Below are 24,865 nucleotides of genomic sequence, written 5' to 3' on the forward strand. Positions count from 1 at the left end.
ATGAATTGTGGGTTTATGATCAAGTCTATCTATGAACAATATTTGAATCTTCTCTGAATTCTTTTATGTATGATTGGTTATCTTTGCAAGTCTCTTCGAATTATCCGTTTGGTTTGGCCAACTAGATTGGTAGTTCTTTCCATGGGAGAAGTGCTTAGCTTTGGGTTCGATCTTGCGGTGTTCTTTCCCAGTGACAGAAGGGGCAGCAAGACACGTATTGTATCGTCGCCATCGAGGATAACAAGATGGGGTTTATTTCATATTGCATGAATTTATCTCTCTACATCATGTCATCTTGCTTAAAGCGTTACTCTGTTTTTAACTTAATACTCTAGATGCATGCTGGATAGCAGTCGATGAGTGGAGTAATAGTAGTAGATGCAGAATCGTTTTGATCTACTTGTCATGGACGTGATGCCTATATACATGATCATGCCTAGATATTCTCATAACTATGCTCAATTCTATCAATTGCTCAACAGTAATTTGTTCACCCACCGTAGAAAACTTATGCTCTCGAGAGAAGCCACTAGTGAAACCTATGGCCCCCGGGTCTATTCTCATCATATCAATCTCCATCACTTTTATATTGTTTTGCTATTTACTTTGCTTTTACTTTTTACTTTGCATCTTTATATAAAAAATACCAAAAATTATTCTATCTATCAGATCTCACTCTCGAAAGTGACTATGAAGGGCTTGACAACCCCTAATCGCGTTGATTGCGGGTAGCTATCGCTTTGTGCAGGTACGAGGGACTTGAGCGTGGGCTCCTACTGGATTGATACCTTGGTTCTCAAAAACTGAGGGAAATACTTACGCTACTCTGCTGCATCATCCCTTCCTCTTCAGGGAAAACCAACGCAAGCTCAGGACAAAGCACCTTGCGTCCCGCAATACCGTGCTGACGAAGTACACTGGGTGCTCGATGAAGGCCGGAGCGTCGATGGAGTCCGCAGCTACTAGAGGTTGCGACACCTCCGGAGGTGGGGTGACCTCCGGAGGTTGGTCACCCTTTGGGGCCTCTGCCGGCCCTTGAACGCCATCTTGTGGGGTGTGATCTTCTGTGGGCATCGTATTGGCCTTAGCAGCACCGTCTTGTGACTACACCATCCTGGCTGAGGGCGCGGCATTACGCCGTGGGTTCTTGGCTCGGCGCTCCTCCCGAACTGCCACCAACTCTGCACTGGCAGAGTGAGGCGTAGCGGCCAAATAGAGCACCAGAGGCTCGAGGGGGCGAGGTGCCACCATCACCTGTGGGCTCGTTAGGTATCTCTTGTGGTCTTGAAACGCCAGATCTACCTCTGGGGTCCATTCGAACGGGCCCTTCACCTTCATCAGCTTTAAGAACGGCAGGGTGCGCTCCCCCAGCTTGGAGATGAAGCACCCCAGTGAGGTCACGCAGCCTGCAAGCTTCTGCATTTCCTTGGGAGTTTGCGGTGGTCTCATGTCTTCTATTGCCTTGACCTTCTCAGGTTTAGCCTCGATCCCCCTGTGAGACACGAGGAAACCCAGTAGCTTGCCGGAGGGGACACTGAACACGCACTTCTCCAGGTTGAGACACAAGTCCACCTAGCGCAGGCTAGCGAAGGTCTCCTCCAGGTCCTGAATCAGTGTTCTCGCCTCCCGAGATTTTACCACGATGTCGTCGATGTAGGCTTCAGCATTTCTCCCGAGCTGCTGACCCAGGGTGATGTACATCAACCGCTGGAAGGTCGCCCCAGCGTTGCGCAGTCCGAACGGCAGGCAGGTGTAGCATTACAACCCGGGGTCATGAAGGCGGTATTCTCCACATCTTCCACTTCCATCTTGATCTGGTGGTAGCCCGAGAACGCATCTAGGAAACATGGTAGGTCGCACACGGCAGTGGAGTCGACGATCTGGTTGATGTGCGGAAGCGGGAACAGGTCTTGGGGACAAGCCTTGTTGAGGTTGGTGAAGTCAACAAACATGTGTTCCTTCCCGCCTTTCTTTGGCACGACAACGGGGTTCGCCAGCCACTCCGGGTATCGGACCTCGCGAATGACACCTGCCAGCTCCAGCTCACGAATTTCCTGGATGATGAAGGACTGCTTCTCCGTGGACTGTCGTCGCGCCTTCTGCTTCACAGGGCGCACATTGGGGCACACCCTTAAGTGATGCTTGATTACCCTCCTTGGGACCCCTACCAGCTACTTAGGTTCCCAGGTGAATACCTCCTTGTTCATGCGCAAGAACTTCACCAATGCCTCCTCTTGATCCGGGTTGAGGTTGGCACCTATGGTGAAGGTGGCTCCTGAGGTTCCACCTCCCTCGCCCGGCACCTGCTTCGTTTTGGCCCTGTCTTGAGTGAACAACTGCTTCTTCTTCGTCGGCGCGGCCTCCTTAGCCCATGTGGTGTCTTCTCCAGCCGGGTATGCTACTGCTGCGACCCTAAAGGTAAGCTTGAGGGCCGCCAGAGCTTCCTTGGTGTCTCCGGCCACGGTGAGGACACCATTGCTGCCTGGCATCTTCATAAGGTTGTAGGCCGGATAGGTCGCTGCCATGAACTGAGCCAAAGCAGGGTACCCGAGGATGGCATTGTATGGGAGGCCGATGCGGGCGATGTCGAAGTCGGTGAGCTCGGTGCGGTAGTTGTCTCGTGTACCGAAGGTGACTTGGAGGCATATTTTCCCCAAGGGGCTCGTGGACCCGCTGTCGACTCCGGAGAAAGGCTTGGTGGGGCGGAGCCAGCCATACGACACGTGAAGCAAGACGAATGCTTCCACGGAGAGCATGTTGAGGCCTTCTCCGCCGTCTATGAGAGTCTTGGTCATAGCAACGTTGCAGATGGTGGGCGTGCAAAGCATTGGGAGCGCACCTGAGCCGGCAGTGGTAGCGGGGTGATCCCCTGATCAAAGGTGAGGTCGGCCTTGGGCACCGCCCATTATGGAGGGGCTCCCCGCTGCACAGAGATGACGCCGATCTGGCGGAAGAACTGCTTGGCGTGGCGGTATGAGGGTGGAGCTTGCGAGCCGCCGAGGAGGGCCGCGACGGTGACAGGCGCTGGTGCCGCGCAGCGTGCGATGAAAAGGCCGCACAGCTCCTCCCAAGAAGCCACAGAGGATCCTGGCAGGTTGAGCAGCCAGGTGCATGGCGCGCCAACGAGGTCCATGGGGAACTAGTTGGCCATGACCTTGTCGTCGCCTCCAGCTTACAGGACGGCCTCCTCGTATGCCAGCAGGAAGGCCGACGGATCCGCTGTGCCGTTTTAGTGAGGCGGCATCTTTGGCTTGAACTTGTGCGGCCAATGCACCCGCTGCAAGGTGGGGGTAAAGGCCCTGATCCCCTGGCACCGCCGTGGTCGCCCGACGATCCTGTCGGAGGAGTAGTGGTGGCCATGGGGATCGGACGGAGAGGCGGAGCCGATAGAGGAGTGGAACTTTGGCGCACCCCTACCTGGCGCGCCAATTGTCGGATAACGGGTTCCGGCAAACCCTTGAGGTTCAAACTCTAGGGTGCGCACGAAGATCTCTCTCCCCCTAGCTCACGCTCTTCCCACGATCTCAAAGCCTAGCTCGTCGAACCCGAGGAACAAGGGACACAAGAGTTTATACTGGTTTGGGCCACCGTTGTGGTGTAATACCCTACTCTAGTGTGGTGTGGTGGATTGCCTTTTAGGTTGAGGATGAACAAGTACAAGTGATGAAAAACCTCCTGAGGAGAGGTGTTCTTGAGCTCGCTGAGCTTGTATGGTGGCCTTGGTGGAATGGATCCAGTCCCCCTGTCAGATCCTCTCCCACCGGTGGTGGCTAGTCCTATATATGGAGACCCGGGTCCTCTCCCCAAATATTAGGCGGGAAGGGGTCCCACAATGGCCAATTTGAAGGGGGACAACTAGTACAAGTTATCCTGAGAAAAGTTGGTCTTCGCCTGCCAAAGACTCTGGTGGTGACGCCGTCGTGGGCTCCGCGGTGACCTCCATCCTGCCGTCCTGCTGCTCTTGATCTCATGACACCGATATGGTAACATTTGCCTGATGCCTCGGGACTCCTCGCCTACGCTTGGCCCTTTAGCACCAAAGAGGCAACGAGTACTCTGAACCCGCTGGCGTCCTCCTGGCCTTGGTCATCATGGCTCACGCCACGCGCTCCTCACGAGGTACCCCTTGCATAGATATCTCTGCTCCTCGGGAGCCAGCCTAGGGCGGATGCCCTTGAGGAGGTCTTGTGTCATCCGCCTCATGAGGCTTGGCCCCTCAAGAGGGTCTTGAGTGTTTGCTGATGAAGATGGGTTGTACCAGGCCGCTGGATGAGCCACGGCCCAGGCCGCACAAAACAAAAACAAAGTACCGCACAACCGAACTAAACCTGCACTATCTATGGCCGCTCATGATCCTCATAAACACAATACATCCATCTGTTTGTTTACACGGACACGCATATACACACAGAAAATCAGCACTGGGGAGTTCAAAAGAAAAACAGCACTAGCAGCTAGCCAAATTGCGATTGAAGATAGCCGAGCTGCACTAAATCGCATTACAAGTACATCCATGAAGGACTACATGTCACGACCTGCCGGACTGCAATTCGACTTCTCTCAACTTCTCGGATGCATGAAGAAAAGAAAAATCGCACAGGATGAAGCAGTGAACTGCAAAAGAATGAGCCACACGCCATTGGGAGTGTTGTTTAAGGATCAATATAAGGCAAACATGCAGCAAAACCCAATCATGAGCTGCAAGCGTGCTCCATGCGAACCACACGGTGTGTCGGTGTACTAAATGCTTTGTCAAACGCCGCGCGCAGCGCCCTTATAGCGTACTACACACACACAAATCTATACGTCATCCTTTTGCTTCAGGACCTGCACGGACGTACGTCCTCTATGACGAAGGCACATCCTCGCCTAAAATCTGAGAAAAACATCACCAACATCCGGTGGAACGCTCGACAGAAAAAGAAGTAGATTGAAGCAGGGTTATGGGCAAATTAAAATTACAAAATAGGTATAGTGAGCTGCACATCAAGGTTGTACCAAACTGCATCATTCCTTGTACCGAGCTACAAATCCCGCTTGTTACAAAACACGAAAGAAGAGGTATGTGACTTCGCCGACACCTAGATCTGAATGGTGGAAAGGAGAGGGAGGCATCATATGATGCTATAGGTGGTGGACCAGGATGGCCCTCTGCCGTGCAAGCCCTCCATCATGGGGACTGATGGAGGCCGCCGTCGCTACTATCTAGCAGCCGCCGCCCACCGCCGTTGTCCAGTGAGATGAGCACGGGGCAGTGCGGTTCCCGCTAGATCCGGTGCTGGAAGGGGTGCGATGGTGGCCGCGGGAGTGGGTGGCAGCGCGGTGGACGATGATTGTCGGAGAAGTAGGAGGAAGAAGAAGGAAGCGACGGCAATTGGCTCGCCTATGGTGTTGCTATGGCCGTCCGGCGCAGCGGCGTGAGGAGAGGCACGGCGAAGGTGGAGCGGTGTGGATGGTGCGGGGCCGTGGGAGTGGGGGCGGTGGGTCCTCGATACTGGTAGTGGTGGCGAAGAAGGTGGGTAATTGGGAAACGACCACTAGGTGGGGTGCGGGGGGTGGGCTAGTGCATTTTTCTCCGGTTGCTGTGCGGTTCGGGTTAGGTAGACGGAGGAGTGTAGAAGTGTTAGCAGAATAACACTAGTATTAGCAGAATAACACTCTTAAGGGGTGTTAGCAGAATAGACCCACCCTATGGCTTCACGTTGAATATGTCTGGCCCAACGTAGCAGGGATCTTTCTCGAACACAAAGCAGCCATAGCGGTCACAGTCACGAACTCCCCAGGCATTGTACTACATGTGGTTTGATGAAATGGTTTGGTCAATTTGGTATGTGTGAATGAGCATCAAATGACCGCCGTTAGTTGAACAAGCGATAAACCACCACCCATTGACTGTTATAAATCCAGGTCCTGGAATCATGAAGGCCTGCGCATTTGCGTCTGCTGCAACAAATCGAATTGGAGACCAAAAGGACACAAATATACAATCATGTTCAGAGTATGTGTGGAATTAAGATTATTATAACGATGAAACATATCATAGACAGAGAATTGCAATGTCATGGTCATTATCATACCTATGGCTTTCATATGCTAGCAATATGTCATGGTTCAAACATCATCTAACAATGAGATGAAAACAGATATGACAGGGCCTACTCATATCCTACCATAGCACTTACTACTATTCCCATATCAACTCTAAACAATAACATGCATGGTTATAATTTTTTTGGAAATGAGAGTAACATATAGCAACCATGAGGTTATACTCATAATATCAATTCTAACAATCATTAGATGCTAGTTGTTCTCATATCAACTCTAACAATAACATGTGTGGTCATAAAAATCAGGAAATGAGAGGAACATATAGCAATGATGTAGGTGTCAAAAAAACATATAGCAATGATGTGGTTATAGACATACTATCTATTCTAAATTTGTAACAATCAATAGGCAGTCGTATTCATAAGGTAAACATGAGATGTGATAGAACAATTACACGACGATAGATTTCACTAGTATAGGCAGTCCATCTATGCATCGACCGTGTAAACAACGCCATCGTGCACTATAGTATCAGACATAAATGGAGGCTGAACAGGATTGACGATGAGCCATAACCATGTATGGCAACCGGATTCCAGACAGACTAATCCCATGTTGAACAAGGAAATGAGCTTGTAATCCATGTAGTCTTCTGATGGTGTGGTCCCTTCGCAGATTACAACCTTCAACAATGGAGGTTGCACCAAAAGCTCGACGCGCCTCGTGCGTGTACGCAGGAGTGTCCGGTGGGCTGTGAGGCTCGATGGAGGTGGTATCCAACGATGGAAGGGTGATCTCTCGATGGGTGTAGATATCCATGAGACGCCACGGACTACCAGGTTGGTGGATGAGGAAGATCCAGTTGGCCTTCATGCCCGCCCAGTAGTGGCCGCGCATGAAGGACAGGTGGACGGGTAGTGGCAGCATGTCGAGGGGCACCACGACAACCTCCGTAGGATCATCAAGTCGGTGTCTGGGACACCTGCAAGGATTGGGCCTCAGCAAGCATGGTGTATTAAAAAGGGCCGGCTGGTTGTAGATGAGTGGATGGTACAAAGACACCGAGCATGCGGCCGGATAGATGGTGCTGAGGAGGTCCATACGATTATAGATTTCTCCAAGAGAACATTAGGGAGGGAATTCCAATCGTGGCTCTGCGTGTTAGTTTGTTCTGCCATAGGTTTTTTAGGGCGCTGACTGATTGGAGTTTTTAGTGCCTGCGAGCGAGCGGGGAAGCGGATTCGGGCGCATGAGGGAAGAATATGGCATGTGTGGCCGAGCAGTGAGTGAGGGGATATGGTACGTGCGAGCTACCAAGTAAGATGGCGTGAGCGGGCGAGCAGTGAGCGGGGGGAAATGGTGTGCAGCCGACGATGGGAAAGAGAGGAGGAAGAAGAGGGAAATACGGGGAAGAAAGTGCATTAAATCTCAATTCTACTAGTACTACTACCAGGATATACCGTTCTTCGGAGTGTAAATAGTTAAGCCGATGAAATGTGGGTCTACCTCAAGAGGGCCCATATGTCAATTAATGGTAGAGAGAGGTGCGTAGGCGTATTTGCGGAAGCGTGCTCCAGTCGCAAACATGATGGAAGTACTGGGTAAGGCTGATTTAGTAACACCGACATGCTGGTTCAGCTTATTAATTAAGTGTCCCATCTGCTACAACGTGTATTGTCACTTCACTGTGAAGACTAGTTGAATAGTTCTCTCTGACCGAGATGGGGAATAATGGATCACCAAGACTTCCTATCTAGAGTATCCCTATGCCTCTACTCTCATCATGTCCAACAAGATGAAACATTGGCCAAGGCACCCAGCGCCAATAATGTAGGAGTACTAGTAGTATTTTGTGTCAAACTTTGACCATCTATTTAACTAATAAAATGTTAATGCATTTCACCGAAAATCATATCACTGGATTAGTATTTGAACATAGTTTTTAATGGTATAGTTTTTATGACATGCATTGACACTTTGTTAGTTAAATTTACAGTCAAAATTTTACACTAACTACGAAGGGGACCATTAAACCAGGATACAGGTCAATAAAAAAACTAGAACCAAGGTAGTAGTAAATGATGAGTGCCCGAAGAATTTTTTCCAAAATTATTCAATAATGGGATCGTTTTCCTCAAGAAAATTGTGTTTACGAACGTATTAATTGGAATGCAAGCATGAGGGACAAATGACCAGAACTTTTACACACATTGGTGAGTTTTCTCTTAATTCTTGCATGACCGTTTTAATGAAGCTTGAAATATGAACATGTCAATGGGAGGGAGTAAAAGCTTCATGCATGCATGCAACATGCAACACTCACACGTACACATGCACGCACGCAACACTCACACATCCATGCGGCACACAACACACGACACAACACGCATGCTCACGCTCAAGTGCTCAACCTACTCCCTCCTTCTATGAAAGACTGTACATATAGAGATTTACACATTGACCAAGAGGAACCGAAACTTCATGGCATAATTAACATCCAAATGTACCAGACTTATGTGTGCATGCGACCATTGAGAGCAGAAGATTAAATGAAGGTTGTTGCATGCTATAATTAAGGATAGACATGTAGCCTATAGCTAGAGAACAAGTTGGTGCATTAGTCAATCAGTATCGATTAGATTAAACGCTAAATGCATTGGAAGTGTGGATGCACACTCTTTGTTGGAAGACCAAGGGAGTACACGTGCATGCACTCACATACACAGCCAGGGTGGTTCATGCGCAAGGGTTGGACTCCTGTCGCGCCTGCGTATAGTTTTGTTTAACTGATTTCTTTGCTCTGCCAACTAACAGGTGGGACCCCAACACTAGGTGTCAATTTAACCAGTCAACAAAGTGCCACGTTGACTATGTGGCCGGTTAGTAGGGTGCAATACGGTGCTCTACAATGAGCTAGTGATCGTATAATCACCGCAAAACTATATAGTGACCATAATTAGCGTATTGTTACATACGTTGAATGCTAGTGTATTTTTCTCATTTCAAATTACGCCATATTAACTGGAAAGGACACAGTATGTACTAGTACTGCTTTGATGTGTCCTGTTAACTAGCCGAACGAGGAGAAGCTTGCTTACTACGCCCTCTCCCTCGCCCACGCGCAGTGGCTCACAGGAAGAGGAGAAGCTTTCTTACTACGTATGGCTACGCCCTCTCCCTCGCCCACGCACGTGGTGGATCACATGACGAGGAGAGGGTTTTGACTATAGCGCCCTCTCCCTCTCCCTCTCGCCCGCCCTCGCGGTGGACGTACATCAGTTCATTTGGTGTCAGATTGCCAGAATCATATTGTACTGTAGTATCATCATTGTTGGACCTTCCGAAGAGGCGAAGAGCCAAGTGCAACGTTCACACGAGTACAAACTGTTGAACCTCCCGAAGAGGCAAATAGTCAAGCCCAAGGTTTTATAGGAGTTGTCGTCCTAGTAGGAGTACTACAACTATAGCGAATGATGCTACTATATGATGCCCCCACCTCACCAATATCCAAACCTGTGCCACCTTTTTTTCTCAAAGAGAGTGTTGGAGCCCCTGCAACAACCAAACAAGTTGCATGTACACACAACACATTTACTAGTATTAAATTCTAAAGGACAAATGCCAGTATGCCACACAAGTTCATATCCACTTCATGTGATAAATTCATGCACGACTAGTCTACATATATTCACAGCGCTACAGTTCACAATTTACCACACTCCACTTACACGTTATAGATGGGCTCCATGTCCTCCTCCAAGTTCCAGTCCCAGGTGTTCTTCATGGATGGCATGATCCATAGCAGCGGGCAACTGGAATCATTGTCGCAGCTTTCTAGTCTGGTTCCACATGATGGAGTCCCATCCAAGCTGAGGCGACATAAATAAGGGATAGCGTGTACCAGCATGTCATTCATCTGGCGGTGCGCAATGAAGACACAACCATTCCTCATGAACGGCAGGCCTTCAGTGTCATGCACGGAAGGTGGCATCCACTTCCCAATGGGGTAGCTGTCCCCAATGAAAAGCGAGTACTCTCCAAGAGTGTTCCCTGGCACCAACCTAGCACCACGGGTGTCGAACCCGGCGCTGTTCATCTGGTACACGCAGCATCTCAGATCTGGACACATGGTGACATACATAGTCAAGGTCCATGCATAATAATGTTGTGCTCGAATATGGCGGTTAGTAATATTGTGCAGCAAATAGTACTACTTCGATATAGAGGAAGTAAAATAACTGGATTATTACATATAGCCACTCTTGGCTACATGGATGAGATAGTGATACATGGAAAAACAAAAATGGTGGGAGCTCGTGGGTTCAAGTCTTCAAGTTCTTAGCTAGCTATACGCATCCTCCAAGGTAAAAAGTACTCCTACTAGTACTAGTAAGTAGTAAAACAATGAAATCGAAGGTGAGAGGGTTAAAAAATATAATACTAAATTGTACTACTAGTACAGTAAACATGTCCTAGTCAAGAAAAGAAAATTACTAAGGCTGGTCGTAATGGGTGTATCATAGCTAGTATCATGCATGCCAACTAGGCAATTTTGATCAGATGTCATAGAATTAAATGAAGAAAGAGAGGATTGAGTATCATATCATGATACCGTATCATAATAAATGTTATGCCACTATGTGTACTAATACATGATACTATGCATTAGGGAGGTAGTATCATATACTAGAATCATATGCATGATACTAATATATGATACTCCTCATTACAACTAGCCTAACAAGTACTACTCTACTAATCTAACACACGGCAATGAGAAAATGGAATACCTGGGTAGATGGTGACGGCCCGATCATGGTAAATTGTGTGACCATGTTGCACATCAGTGGTACCATGGGTAACGACTGCTAAAATAGTTGATCCCAATATGCCAAAGTTAGCTACAAGTTCCAGGTTAGACCGAATTGCAGATGCAAATGCACATCCAGGATCAGCGATCTTCTTTTGATTGGGGGATGACTGGTCCCTGCAAAATAATGGAGTACCGTTAGGGATGCAAATGATGGTTTGTGCATTCCGTTCGTAATCTCTCTTCCATAGGATGGCAACCAGATGAAACAAGTCCCCTGGCTTGTCACTGCAAAGATGCAGCCTACATAGCGCATGGCGTCTTCAAACGTGTAGGGGTACAAATCTGCCGCGGCCAACATGTGCCAGCCTCTGCCGTTACTGCCTCTTGTATTGATGGCAATCCTTATGTCGAACACGGCAATGAGATAGTAATCATCGTAGCCGCGACGCTTTGTCGGCGTCTCCACAATTGTTATCTTCTGCAATCTCATGTAAGCATTGTCATAGGTATTCAAGCCCAGCCAGTCCGGAAGGCCGATCCCAATGGTGGAGAAGGGGTCTACGGGAATGGTCGCACTGTTGTGGATGTTGTGCAAAATGATGGTGGTATCCGGCCGGAGGTATGGAAGCCAATCTTCGTTGGCACCAACCCATACCTATATATAAGACGGTGGCCAGCGGAGAAATTACGGGATGGAATAACTAAGTACTACATGATCAAACTCCATGACTGACCTGCTCATCGGACAAAATCCGACTACCTCTCAACGTCGGCAACTCTAGCGGAGTCCACGCACAACCATGTCCAGGGAGTGGTGGACTGTTTGAAGGATTGTCCCATAGAATATCCTTCTCCTCGAGGACGCATGGAAGACCAACATGCATGGCCTTTTCCCAAGCCTATTTAAGCACCGCCTTAAAAAGTCGGTGTAGGAAGCACCGAGTCTTGCGGCGGTGACGACGTCAGAGCGTCCTGCTATTTCTCCCAGAGGGTCGTCGTCCAAGGTCTCCCAGCCCCGACGAGGAGGAGAATTGCCTGGCGAATCCATGGGAGGAGCGATGAACTTCCATCTGTTTGGGGGGACGAGAACTGGCAAGGAAGAGATAAGACCGTAGTAACCGTAGGGCCTCGTCCCTTCGCTAAGGAAATTATGCAGGCACACGTAGTGGTAGTGCCTCGTGCCCCGCGATGGTGAAGCTATTATTTACTATGTACTCATACTGTAGTAGTAGTACTACTACTTTCTCAACTACTAGTGTGATATACTGTACTTCTATAGTGCACCAGTTTTGAACTCTTGAATCTCAAGGTTAAGGAGCTACAGTTGCAAGTGGAGGGTACTGTTGTTCTCTAGAACCATTGCTATACTATCAATGTAGGGAAATTACACCTGCATAGTGGGTACTCCATGCTCTATTCGAGCGCCTAGCTAGCCTACTCAGCCGGTCCTCTCACACAAACACTTGCAGCCTGTTTATCAGCGACGGTTACTGCGGGGGCAGAACATTTGAGTTCTTTGATACAACGAGACTAGGATTTTCGCTTCCATTTGTGGAGGTGTAATGGATCTCGTCGAACTTTGTTAGTGTTTCCTTCTTTATGAATGATATGAGGCAAAGATTTTCCCTCCGTTTCAAAACAAAAAAATCACGTCAAGAGGAATTTATTTTATAGAGCCGATAATGGAGTGAAGTCCATGCATGTAATGCCTCAAGCTATAGAGTAGTAGAGTACTAGCCCTTTACGTACATAGCCATATTGCACAGTTCCCAATGCCACGCCAGGCTTTTTTGGCTCCTTGTGCTTAATGTTGATGCGCTAGTTTAAATATGCTAGCTGATGAGGAAGCTCCAAGCGAGGTGCGGCTAGGGCAAGCACGCAGGCGAGAAACTTTGCATGGTGTGAATAGATATATAGGAGTACTACTCTAGTACGCGAGCCACGAGATGATGGGAGGGAAAACCCATTCACATGGCTGGGCTATCCAGTGCACCCAGATTATGGTGCAACACGTCCGTTCGACTTGAAAAGTCAAACTACTAGTGTGCAATATTGGCTCGCAGCGAGGTTACTATTTTAAAAAAGGCCGTTGTGCGTTCAGCTAGGATTGAGCCCACAGAATAAGCTACACACTCCCGTGACCACTAGTAGTACTCGTTTGAGTACAACCCAACCTAGAATCGCCTTTTGTCTCTGGTACATTGTTCCTTACAAGAAACCACTAATAATGCCAAGAAACTACTACCACTTATCAACTAGCCTTGCCAAGAATTGACTACTCTACAAAGTGCCCTTATAGGCACGTTTGAACCCATGTCACCCCTTAAGTCAACGCCTTCTATTCGACTGGTAAGTTATGCGTTATGACTTCTGGGACCTACATATCAGTCTTGACAAAAATCCCTGAGTGACCTCCTACCTCCGGCCCGTCCAGCTAGTCATCCTCGGCCATGGGCCGCAGTTACCGCCATCAGCAGAAGGCGAGGTCAAAACCGCCGGCGATGCGGAGCCCATCTTGCGGCAGCCCAGATGCCAGCTCTGTTCGTTGCTCGCGGCCGCTAGCCAGCCAAGATAGAAAACACGCTGCTGGATGCATCCAGCTGCTTGTCTGCAAGGTTTGCTAGGTAGGTTGGCACGGTGGTGCGGCGGCTTGCTTGCGCGCGCCACACTAAGGCCAACCATCTAGCTCGAGCGAAGGCGAGCGCGGCGGCTTGCTCGTGCGTGAGTCATGCTCGGGCCAGCCAGCCACCCCATGCGGAGGCCAGCACGGCGTCCGGCCCGTCTAGTGGAGCAGCGGTCAACTCACTCATCACCGGCGCCACCAATGAACACGCACATCAGTACTGTTTGAAGTAATGTTCAGGAAAAATAATGATTGGAGGAGGAAGAATATTATAGAAGGTCAGATGTGGGTCCCTCGTGTCAACGGTCAAACAAAATGTGTTGGTTTAAACTACCTCGTCAGCATAGACGTGTGGGCCAACCCTGTCATATATAAACGGGTTTAAAAGAGCCTAATCGGCACTAGGTAGTAGTTTTTTTGTGTGGATTACAAAATTTTGGGTATGTTTTTGCTATTTTTTGTACAATAGTTTCTTCCTAGGGCTAGCTGAAAGTGGTAGATTTTTGTTAAATACTCTACATACTATAGGTAGGAGTGAAAGTTAAGCTTTGGAAGCCAATAAGCACGGCTAGTTACATAGTGCCTATGTGTACGTAATTCAAACTAAATATCAACCATGAGTGACTAATATCTTGATGGAAAACTCGAAACTATGGAAATACTAGCAATTTTTTTGCATGGTAGGAAATGCTAGCAATGTTCATGTGCGTTGCAACGGATAATAATTAGAATAATACTTATTCACAAACTTGATAAAAACACTCTAATTTTGATATACATATATCACTAGATATATATTATGTTTCAATTAGAATATATTCCTTGGGCTGTTTTGGTGAGGTGAGGGAGGGATGTGGATGATTTTAAGATACGAATTAAGGGTTTTTCTGCAAATTGGTAGAGAAGTGGGATGTTGTTGAGAAAATGCAACAACTTACCTCATAGTCGTTAGATGTTGATATAATGGTCAGAAATAACGGATGGTAGACACACCATCATCACCAACTAAGTCTTCTGTAGGAGTAGTAGCAAGATGTCCATGCATTGCACGGAATATCAAGATGCATTTTTTTATAAAATACCTGTTGTGATTGACCCATGCGGGAGTAATCCCATGTGTAGAAACTAATAATATCTCATGAAAGAGGAGGGATAAGGTGAGGAGGAGTGGGGCATGGTGGTGATTGGTGGTTGGACTGAGCGGAGGCATGGGGATGGACGACGCCGGCAGCGACCACCATGCCGATTTGTTCAAGAGGCTTCCTTTTTTAATTGCACAACAATGAGGTTGTTGGAGATAAGGATGAATGAGGGAAGACCTTGTCTGCAAATATGGAGAGATGTGCGGGTTTCTTTTAGTTTAATTTCTATCCGTTGGATATAGATCGGGCGATCTATATTGCAAGATGGCAGGTGTACCATCATCACCAACTCGGTTTTTTATAAGAGATGAGACATAAGTATGGAGATACAAGCGTATTGTCGATACTTGTTTCCGTAAAATTTGATCTACATTATATTCAACGGCTCAGCATGTGGGGCCTTAGGATGATGACTTCTCGGCTATGTAAGACAAAGGTTTTTCCCGGCGCCGATAAGGAGGGGGTGACGGCGGTGCACTTTCTGCTTGCTCTGGTCCTAGTAGTGACACTAGGTGGTCTACGCACGTGTAGATTTATTCTTTTTCACGTCTCGTGTTCACCGTACTTCCATGACTGTGGATGAATAGATGATAAGTTATTCATGGGAAAAACTTTGTTGAGCATGTGTGCGAGAGAGAGACGGTGTGCGTGTGTGATATGTGTAGAGACTGAGGCAATGATAAGAGATTCTTTGTGTCTCTGTGTCTGAAGGATTGAGAGAGACATCTACATCGGGCTTTGTGTTGTGTAATGTGGAGACACATAGACATAATTAGAGAGTGAGTGTGTATGATAGACATGCGGACATGGGGAGAGATGTGTGAGTTAGAGAGATGGATAATTTTGGTGTGCATCTGAGCTAGAAAGAGGGGGGATATATACATACCTAGAGCAGGAGGGAATATGCAAGGGTGTGTGTCTTAATAGAAGGATCCAAATAGATGGGTGTTTGTGCGTGTTGATGACGCACAAGTATAGGGGATCTATCATAGTCCTTTCGGTAAGTAACAGTGTCGAAACCAACGAGGAGCAGAAGGAAATGATAAGTAGTTTTCAATAAGGTATTCTCTCCATGCACTGAAATTATCGGTAACAGATAGTTTTGTGATAAGGTAATTTGTAACGGGTAACAAGTAATAAAAGTAAATAAAGTGCAGCAAGATGGCCCAATCCTTCTTGTAGCAAAGTACAAGCCTTGACAAACTCTTATATAAATGAAAACTCTCCCGAGGACACATGGGAATTATCGTCAAGCTAGTTTTCATCACACTCATATGATCCACGTTCCGTACTTTGATAATTTGATATGTGGGTGGACCGGTGCTTGGGTACTACCCTTACTTGGACAAGCATACCATTTATGATTAACCCCTCTTGCAAGCATCCGCAACTACAAAAGAAGTATTAAGGTAAACCTAACCATAGCAAGAAACATATGGATCCAAATCAGCCCCTTACGAAGCAACACATAAACTAGGGTTTAAGCTTCTGTCACTCTAGCAACCCATCATCTACCTATTACTTCCCAATGCCTTCCCCTAGGCTCAAACAATGGTGAAGTGTCATGTAGTCGACGTTCACATGACACCACTAGAGGAAAGACAACATACATCTCATCAAAATATCAAACGAGTACCAAATTCACATGACTACTTATAGCAAGACTTCTCCCATATCCTCAGGAACCAACGTAACTACTCACAAGTCATATTCATGTTCATAATCAGAGGGGTATTAATATGCATAAAGGATCTGATCATATCATCTTCCACAAAATAAACCAACTACCATCAACTACAAGGAGTAATTAACACTACTAGCAACCCACGGGTACCAATCTGAGGTTTTGAGACAAAGATTGGATACAAGAGATGAACTAGGGTTTGAGATGAGATGGTGCTAGTGAAGATGTTGACAGAGATTGACCCCCTCCCGATGAGAGGATCGATGGGGATGATGATGGTGATGATTTCCCCCTCCTGGAGGGATGCTTCACCGGCAGAACAGCTCCGCCGAAGCCCTAGATTGGTTCCGCCAAGGTTCCGCCTCGTGGCGGTGGCGTTTCGTCCCGAAAGCTTGCTTATGATTTTTTCCAGGGCAAAAGACTTCATATAGCCAAAGATGGGCACCAGAGGCCTGTCAGGGGGGCCACGAGGCAAGGGGGCGCCCCCAGGGGGTAGGGCGCACCCCCACCCTTGTGGATGGTGGGTGGGCCCCCTCTGGTTCTTTCTTCGCCCAATATTTTTTATATATTCCAAAATGTGCCTCCGTGAAGTTTTAGGACTTTTCGAGTTACGCAGAATAGGTCTCCGATATTTGCTCCTTTTCCAGCCCAGAATTCTAGCTGCCGGCATTCTCCCTCTTCATGTAAACCTTGTAAAATAAGAGAGAAAGGGCATAAATATTGTGACATAATGTGTAATAACAGCCCATGATGCAATAAATATCGATATAAAAGCGTGATTCAAAATGGTGGTATCAACTCCCCCAAGCCTAGACCTCGCTTGTCCTCAAGCGGAAGCCAATATCGAAAAATATGTCCACATGTTTAGAGATAGAGGTGTCAATAAAATAAAATACGGACATGAGGGCATCATGATCATTCTTATAACAGCAACACATATATATATATATATTGTCATATGATTTCTTATGCTAAAGTAACAAGTCATTCACAATTTCAAGTATGAATTAGAAACTTCATTGAAAACTAACAAACTATAATCTCAGTCATTGAAGCAATTGCAATTTATCATAACATTAGAAAGATTCAATGTAAGAGCTTTTCAGCAAGTCCACATACTCAACTATCATTTAGTCTTTCAAAATTGCTAACACTCACGCAATATTTATGGGTATGAAGTTTTAATTGGACATAGAGAAAGATAGGGGCTTATACTTTTGCCTCCCAACCTTTTACCTCAAGGGTAATGTCAACAATAATAGTTCATGATAACTTACATCCAATGTGCTTGCCAAAGGATAAAATGTAAAAAGGAGAGGTGAAGATCACCATGACTCTTGTATAAGTTATAAGACAAAAGTAAAAGATAGGGCCTTCACAGAGGGAAGGAGAGGTTGTCATGTGTTTTTATGGTTGGATGCACGAAATCTTAATGCAAAAGAACGTCACTTTATATTGCCACTTGTGATATGGACCTTTATTATGCAGTTCGTCGCTTTTATTGCTTCCACATCACAAGATCATATAAATCTTATTTTCTCCGCATTAATAAATCATAAATATTTAGAGAGCAATTTTTATTGCCTGGAACATGATAACTTACTTGAAGGATCTTACTCAATCCATAGGTAGATGTCGTGGACTCTCATGGCAAAACTGGGTTTAAGGATATTTGGAAGCACAAGTAGTATCGATCTCTACTTGGTGCAAAGAATTTGGCTAGCATGAGGGGGAAAGACAAGCTCAACATGTTGGATGATCCATGACAATATAATTTATTTTGGATGTAAGAAAACATAACCCATTATGTTGTCTTCCTTGTCCAACGTCAACTTTTTAGCTTGTCATATTTTAACGAGTGCTCAAAATCATAAAAGATGTCCAAGATAGTATATTTATATGTGACGATGAACAAAACTATGCTTGTCAACTCTCAACAACTTTTATTCATCATACTCTTTATATGTGAAGTCATTACTCTCCATAAGATCAATATGATCTCTTTATTTCTTTTTACTCTTTCTCTCCCCTTCCTTTTTTTCAAGATCATAGCAAGATGGCAAAGCCCTTGACTCAACACTAATATTTATTATATATGGATCACAGACTCGATTACATAGTAGGATCATAAAGCAAAACTCAAGACTAAATCATACTTAAAATTTTATTCTACTAGATCAAGATATTACCAAAAGGATCGGACTAAGAAAAACGGTAAAGATAGAAGTGTGATGGTGATACGATACTGGGCACTCCCCCAAGCTTGGCAGTTGCCAAGGGTAGTGCCCATACCAGATACTCAGTTCTCCTTTGCTGATGAAGAAGATGGTGGTGATGATGGATAGTCGCACATCGAGCGTAGGAGATCCTCCAATTTGTGGATAATGCCCTTGAGTGCTGTGATATGCTCCTTCAACAAAATATTTTCACGCGTGAGATACATATTTTGTATGCGACCTAACTCAATCATCTTGAAAGCTTCAACCTCTGTTGGGGTAAGAAGACCGTAATGAGGTTGGAGGATGTCTTCGTCTTCTGCTGTCGGAGCTTGATCCTCCATGGCCTTGTTGATCCCATCATCCTTGTTGATCTCCCAGGGTTATTCTCTCTTCAGCTCTATCTTCATTAGCCAAGCATCGTTTCCCTCATTGTTGGAGGAGAGGGACGACATGCCTGGCCTTGACAACTCTGGCAAAAAACAGCTCGAAATAAAAACAGAGGATATTTGTGTGGTACGGTGGTTAAAACCTTCGGGAGATTATATAATGAATTTTTACTGACCAAAAGAAGTATCGTGCAAGAAAACGGAGTCCGGAGAGCACACGAGGTGCCCACGAGGCAGGGGGTGCGTCCAAAAGGGTAGGGCGCACCCTCCACCCTCATGGATGCCTCGTGTCCTTGCCGGACTGCTTCTTATTTTCCTATTTTCTAAAATATTCCAAAACGGGCGCACCCTCCACCCTCATAGAACTGTTTTGGAGTCAGTTTACTTACCGTACCACATACCTATTCCTTTTTGGAGGCTGAAACATTCTGGAAGGTGTCCCTTATATACTCCTTTGGGGTTACGATTTCAATAACACTAGTTTCTACATTTATAGCATTACCTGAGATATAATGTTTGATTCTTTGACTGTTCACCACCCTCGGATTTGTTCCTTCGAAGTTGTTGATTTTTATGGAACCGAAACAATAGACCTCCTCGATAATGTAAGGACCTACCCATTTAGAGAGGAGTTTTCCTGGAAAAAATCTTAAACGAGAGTTGTATAACAATACATAATCACCTATATTAAACTCACGTTTTTGTATCCTTTTGTCATGCCATCTTTTAACTTTTTCTTTAAACAGTTTGGCATTCTCATATGCCTGGGTTCTCCATTCATCAAGTGAGCTAATGTCAAATAGTCTCTTCTCACTGGCAAGTTTGAAGTCATAATTGAGCTCTTTAATGGCCCAATATGCCTTATGTTCTATTTCGAGAGGTAAGTGACATGCTTTTCCATAAACCATTGTATATGGAGACATACCCATAGGATTTTCATATGCAGTTCTATAGGCCCATAAAGCATCATCAAGTTTCTTTGACCAATTATTTCTAGATCTATTAACAGTCTTTTGCAATTCTATTACTTAGTTCTACTTGACCACTAGACTGTGGATGATATGGAGATGCAATTCTATGATTAACATCATACTTAGCAAGCATTTTACGAAAATCATCATGAATAAAATGTGAACCACCATCAGTCATTAAATATCTAGGGACTCCAAACCTCAGAAAAATAACTTCTTTAAGCATCTTAATAGAGGTTTTATGATCAGCACTACTAGTGGGAATGGCTTCTACCCATTTAGTAACGTAATCAACAACAACTAAAATATCAAATGGTTCAATAACAATTGAATAATTCATAGGCATTTCCTGACGTCTACTAATATTACCAATTCTTTGACATTCATCACAAGACAAGACAAACTTACGGTCATCCTTGAAGAGGGTAGGCCAATAAAAACCGGATTGCAATACCTTATGTGTAGTTCTATCTCCAGCATGGTGTCCTCCATAAGCCTCGGAGTGAAACTTGCATAGGATCTGTTCCTGTTCATGCTCAGGTACACAATGTCTAATAACCCCATCCACTCCTTCGTTATAAAGGTGTGGTTCATCCCAGAAGTAATGTCTTAAATCATAGAAAAACTTTTTCTTTTGTTGGTATGTGAAACTAGGTGGCATAAATTTAGCAACAATGTAATTAGCATAAGCAGCATACCATGGAGCAGTACGAGAAGCATTTATGACAGCTAATTGTTGATCAGGAAAGCTATCATCAATAGGTAGTGGGTCATCAAGAACATTCTCTAACCTAGAAAAGTTGTCTACAACGGGCTCTTAGCTCCCTTTCTATCGATAACATGCAAATCAAATTCTTGTAGTAGGAGAACCCATCTAATAAGTCTAGGTTTAGCATCTTTCTTTACCATAAGGTATTTAATAGCAGCATGATTAGTGTGAACAGTTACTTTAGAATCAACAATATAAGGTTTGAACTTATCACAAGCAAATACAACGGTTAAAAATTATTTTTAGTAGTAGCATAGTTTCTCTGGCACTGTCTAGAGTTTTACTAGCATACTAGATAACATTTAATTTCTTATCAACTCTTTGTCCTAAAATAGGACCTACAACATAATCACTAGCATCACACATAATTTCAAAGGGTAAATTCCAATCAGGAGGCTGAACAATAGGTGCAGAAATCAAAGCTTTCTTAAGTATTTCAAATTCTTCTACACAATCATCATCGAAGACAAAAGAAACATCTTTTTGTAAGGGATTAGTCACAGGCCTGGAAATTTTCGAGAAGTCTTTAATGAACCTCCTATAAAAACTAGCATGACCAAGGAAACTTCTTATACCGTTAATGTCCTTAGGACACGACATCTTTTCAATAGCATCAACTTTAGCTTTATCAACTTTAATACCTCTTTCATAAATTTGATGTCCCAAGACAATACCTTCATTAACCATAAAGTGGCACTTCTCCCAATTCAAGAAAAGATTAGTTTCTTCACATCTCTGCAAAACTCGATCAAGGTTGCTTAAGAAATCATCAAAAGAAGTTCCATAAACGGAAAAATCATCCATGAAAACTTCAACAATCTTTTCACAAAAGTCAGAGTATAGCAGTCATACATCTTTGAAAGGTAGTAGGTGCATTACATAAACTGAAAGGCATACGTCTATAAGCAAAGGTACCCAAAGGGCAAGTAAAGGTGGTCTTTTCATGACCCTCTTTTGCCACATGTATTTGAGAGAAACTAGAATAACCATCTAGAAAGCAAAAATGTGTATGTTTGGATAATCTTTCTAGCATTTGATCAATAAAAGGTAGAGGGTAAGGATCTTTTCTAGTAGCTTTATTTAATTTATGGAAATCAATTACCATTCTATAACCTGTAACAATTCTTTTTGGTATCAATTCATCTTTATCATTTGGAACAACAGTAATACCTCCTTTCTTAGGGACACAATGCAACTGACTTACCCATTGACTATCAGCAACATGATAAATTATAGCTGCCTCCAGAAGCTTTAGTATTTCTTTTCTTACCACTTCTTTCATCTTAAGATTTAACCGTCGTTGGTGATCAACAACTGGTTTAGCGTCTTTCTCCAATTTTATTTTGTGATGGCATAGAGTGGGACTAATGACCTTAAGATCATCCAGAGTATATCCAATAGCAGCACAGTGCTTCTTGAGAGTTTTCAATAATTTCTTCTCTTCTGGCTCTGAAAGGTTAGCACTAATAATAACAGGATATATCTTCTTTTCATCAACATAAGCATATTTAAGAGTACCAGGCAATGGTTTAAGCTCAAACACGGGATCACCCTTGGGTGGAGGAGGATCCCCTAGAATTTCGACAGGAAAGTTGTGTTTCAAAATAGGTCCCTGTTTAAAGAATACTACATCTATTTCCCTTCTTTCATTCATAAACATATCATTTTCATGGTCTAGCAAATATTGTTCTAAAGGATCATTAGGAGGCACGGCAATAGAAGCAAGACCAATAATTTCATCTTTACTAGGAAATTCTTTATCATGGGGTTGTCTATGAAATTTAGCAAAGTTAAATTCATGAGACATATCACCTAAACCAACAGAAACAATATCCTTTTTGCAGTCTTGTGGGGAAAAAAGTCATCTTGTGGGGAACCAAGAACAAGAAAACCAGCAGGATATTTAAATTTCCCACACAAGACTTCAACATCTCTAACAATCCCAACAGCTGAAATAGTATCTCTATTGGCAAGCTTAATTGTAATATCTATCTCTTCTATCTCAGCAGGTGCAATATCATGCATAATTTCTTTGTATAAGGAATGGGGTATTGCACTTGCACTATCACCCATATCACATAAGCCATGATAGCAATGATCTCCTATTTTAACAGAAATAACAGGCATGCCTACAACAGGTCTATGTTAATTTTTAGTATTGGGTCTAGCAATTCTAGTAGCTTCGTCACATAAGTAAATAACATGCCCATCAATATTATCGGCCAAGAGATCCTTAACCATAGAAACACTAGGTTCAACCTAAATTTGCTGAGGACGAGTAGATGTTTTAGCATTACTCTTACGAACTACAATTGAAGCTTTAGCATGATCCTTTATTCTAACAGGGAAAGGTGGTTTCTCAATATAAGCGGTAGGAGCAATAGGATCAACATTATAAGTGATAGTCTTTTCTTCAACTTTAATATGTTCAACTACTTTTAATTCAATGGGAGGATTATATTTAAACCACTTCTCCTTAGGGAGGTAAACATGAGTAGCAAAGGATTCACAGAAATAAGCTACTATCTCAGAGTCAAGTCCATATTTAGTGCTAAATTCACGAAAAGCATCGGTATCCATAAAAGATTTAACAGAATCAAACTTAGGTGTTATACCCGACTCTTTACCTTCGTTGAGTTCCCAATCTTCAGAGTTGCATTTAATTCTTTCCAATAAATCCCATTTGAATTCAATAGTCTTCATTATAAAAGAACCAGTACAAGAAGTATCGAGCATGGAGCGATTATTGAGAGAAAGCCGAGCATAAAAATTTTGAATAATAATTTCTTTTTTTTGCGAGGGAAATAATAATTTCTCTTGAGAGCTCATGATTGGGGCATGAATATAACATTGACTTAAGACTCCCCCAAGCTTGAGCGATGCTTTCTCCTTCGCGAGGCCAAAAATTATATGTATAATTACGATCATGATGAACAAGGTGCATAGGATAAAAATTCTGATGAAATTCCAATTTTAATCGGTTGTAGTTCCTTGATCCCATATCATCACATAGCCTAAACCATGGCAATGCCTTTCCCTTCAAAGATAAAGGGAAGTCGTTCTTGTTGATAACATCCTCGGGCATACCTGCAAGCTTAAATAATCCACAAACTTTATCCACATAGATTAGGTGCAAATCGGGATGCAATGTTCCGTCTCCTGTAAAAGGATTAGCTAGCAGTTTCTCTATCATACCCGAAGGAATTTCAAAGTAAACATTTTCAGTAGGTTTAGTAGGTTGAGGAGCAACTCTTTGCTCTACCGGTCGGGGTGAAGATACCCCGAACAAACCCCTCAAAGGATTATGTTCCATAGTAACAAGTGACCGTAAATTTCAGCACACTATATAATTTTTTCCTGACCAAATTCCACCTACCAAAGGCGCTTCACTCCTCGGCAATGGCGCCAAAAAAGAGTCTTGATGACCCAGAAGTATAGGGGATCTATCATAGTCTTTTTGATAAGTAAGAGTGTCGAACCCAACAAGGAGCAGAAGGAAATGATAAGCAGTTTTCAATAAGGTATTCTCTACAAGCATTGAAATTATCGGTAACAGATAGTTTTGTGATAAGGTAATTTGTAACGGGTAACAAGAAATAGAAGTAAATAAAGTGCAGCAAGATGGACCAATCCTTTTTGTAGCAAAGGACAAGCTTGGACAATCTCTTATATAAAGGAAAACGCTCCCGAGGACACATGGGAATTATCGTCAAGCTAGTTTTCATCACGCTCATATGATTTGCGTTCGGTACTTTGATAATTTGATATGTGGGTGGACCGGTGCTTGGGTACTGACCTTAATTGGACAAGCATCCCACTTATGATTAACCCCTCTCGCAAGCATCCACAACTACAAAAGAAGTATTAAGGTAAACCTAACCATAGCATGAAACATATGGATCCAAATCAGCCCCTTACGAAGCAATGCATAAACTAGGGTTTAAGATTCTTTCACTCTAGCAACCCATCATATACTTATAACTTCCCAATGCCTCCCCCTAGGCCCAAACAAGGGTGAAGTGTTATGTAGTCGATGTTCACATGAGACCACTAGATGAAAGACAACATACATCTCATCAATATATCGAACGAATACCAAATTCACATGACTACTTATAGCAAGACTTCTCCCATGTCATCAGGAAAAAGTGTAACTACTCACAAATCATATTCATGTTCATAATCAGAGGGGTATTAATATGATCTT

Source organism: Triticum dicoccoides, chromosome 2A (genome assembly GCF_002162155.2).
Source record: "Triticum dicoccoides isolate Atlit2015 ecotype Zavitan chromosome 2A, WEW_v2.0, whole genome shotgun sequence".
Taxonomy (NCBI): Eukaryota; Viridiplantae; Streptophyta; class Magnoliopsida; order Poales; family Poaceae; genus Triticum; species Triticum dicoccoides.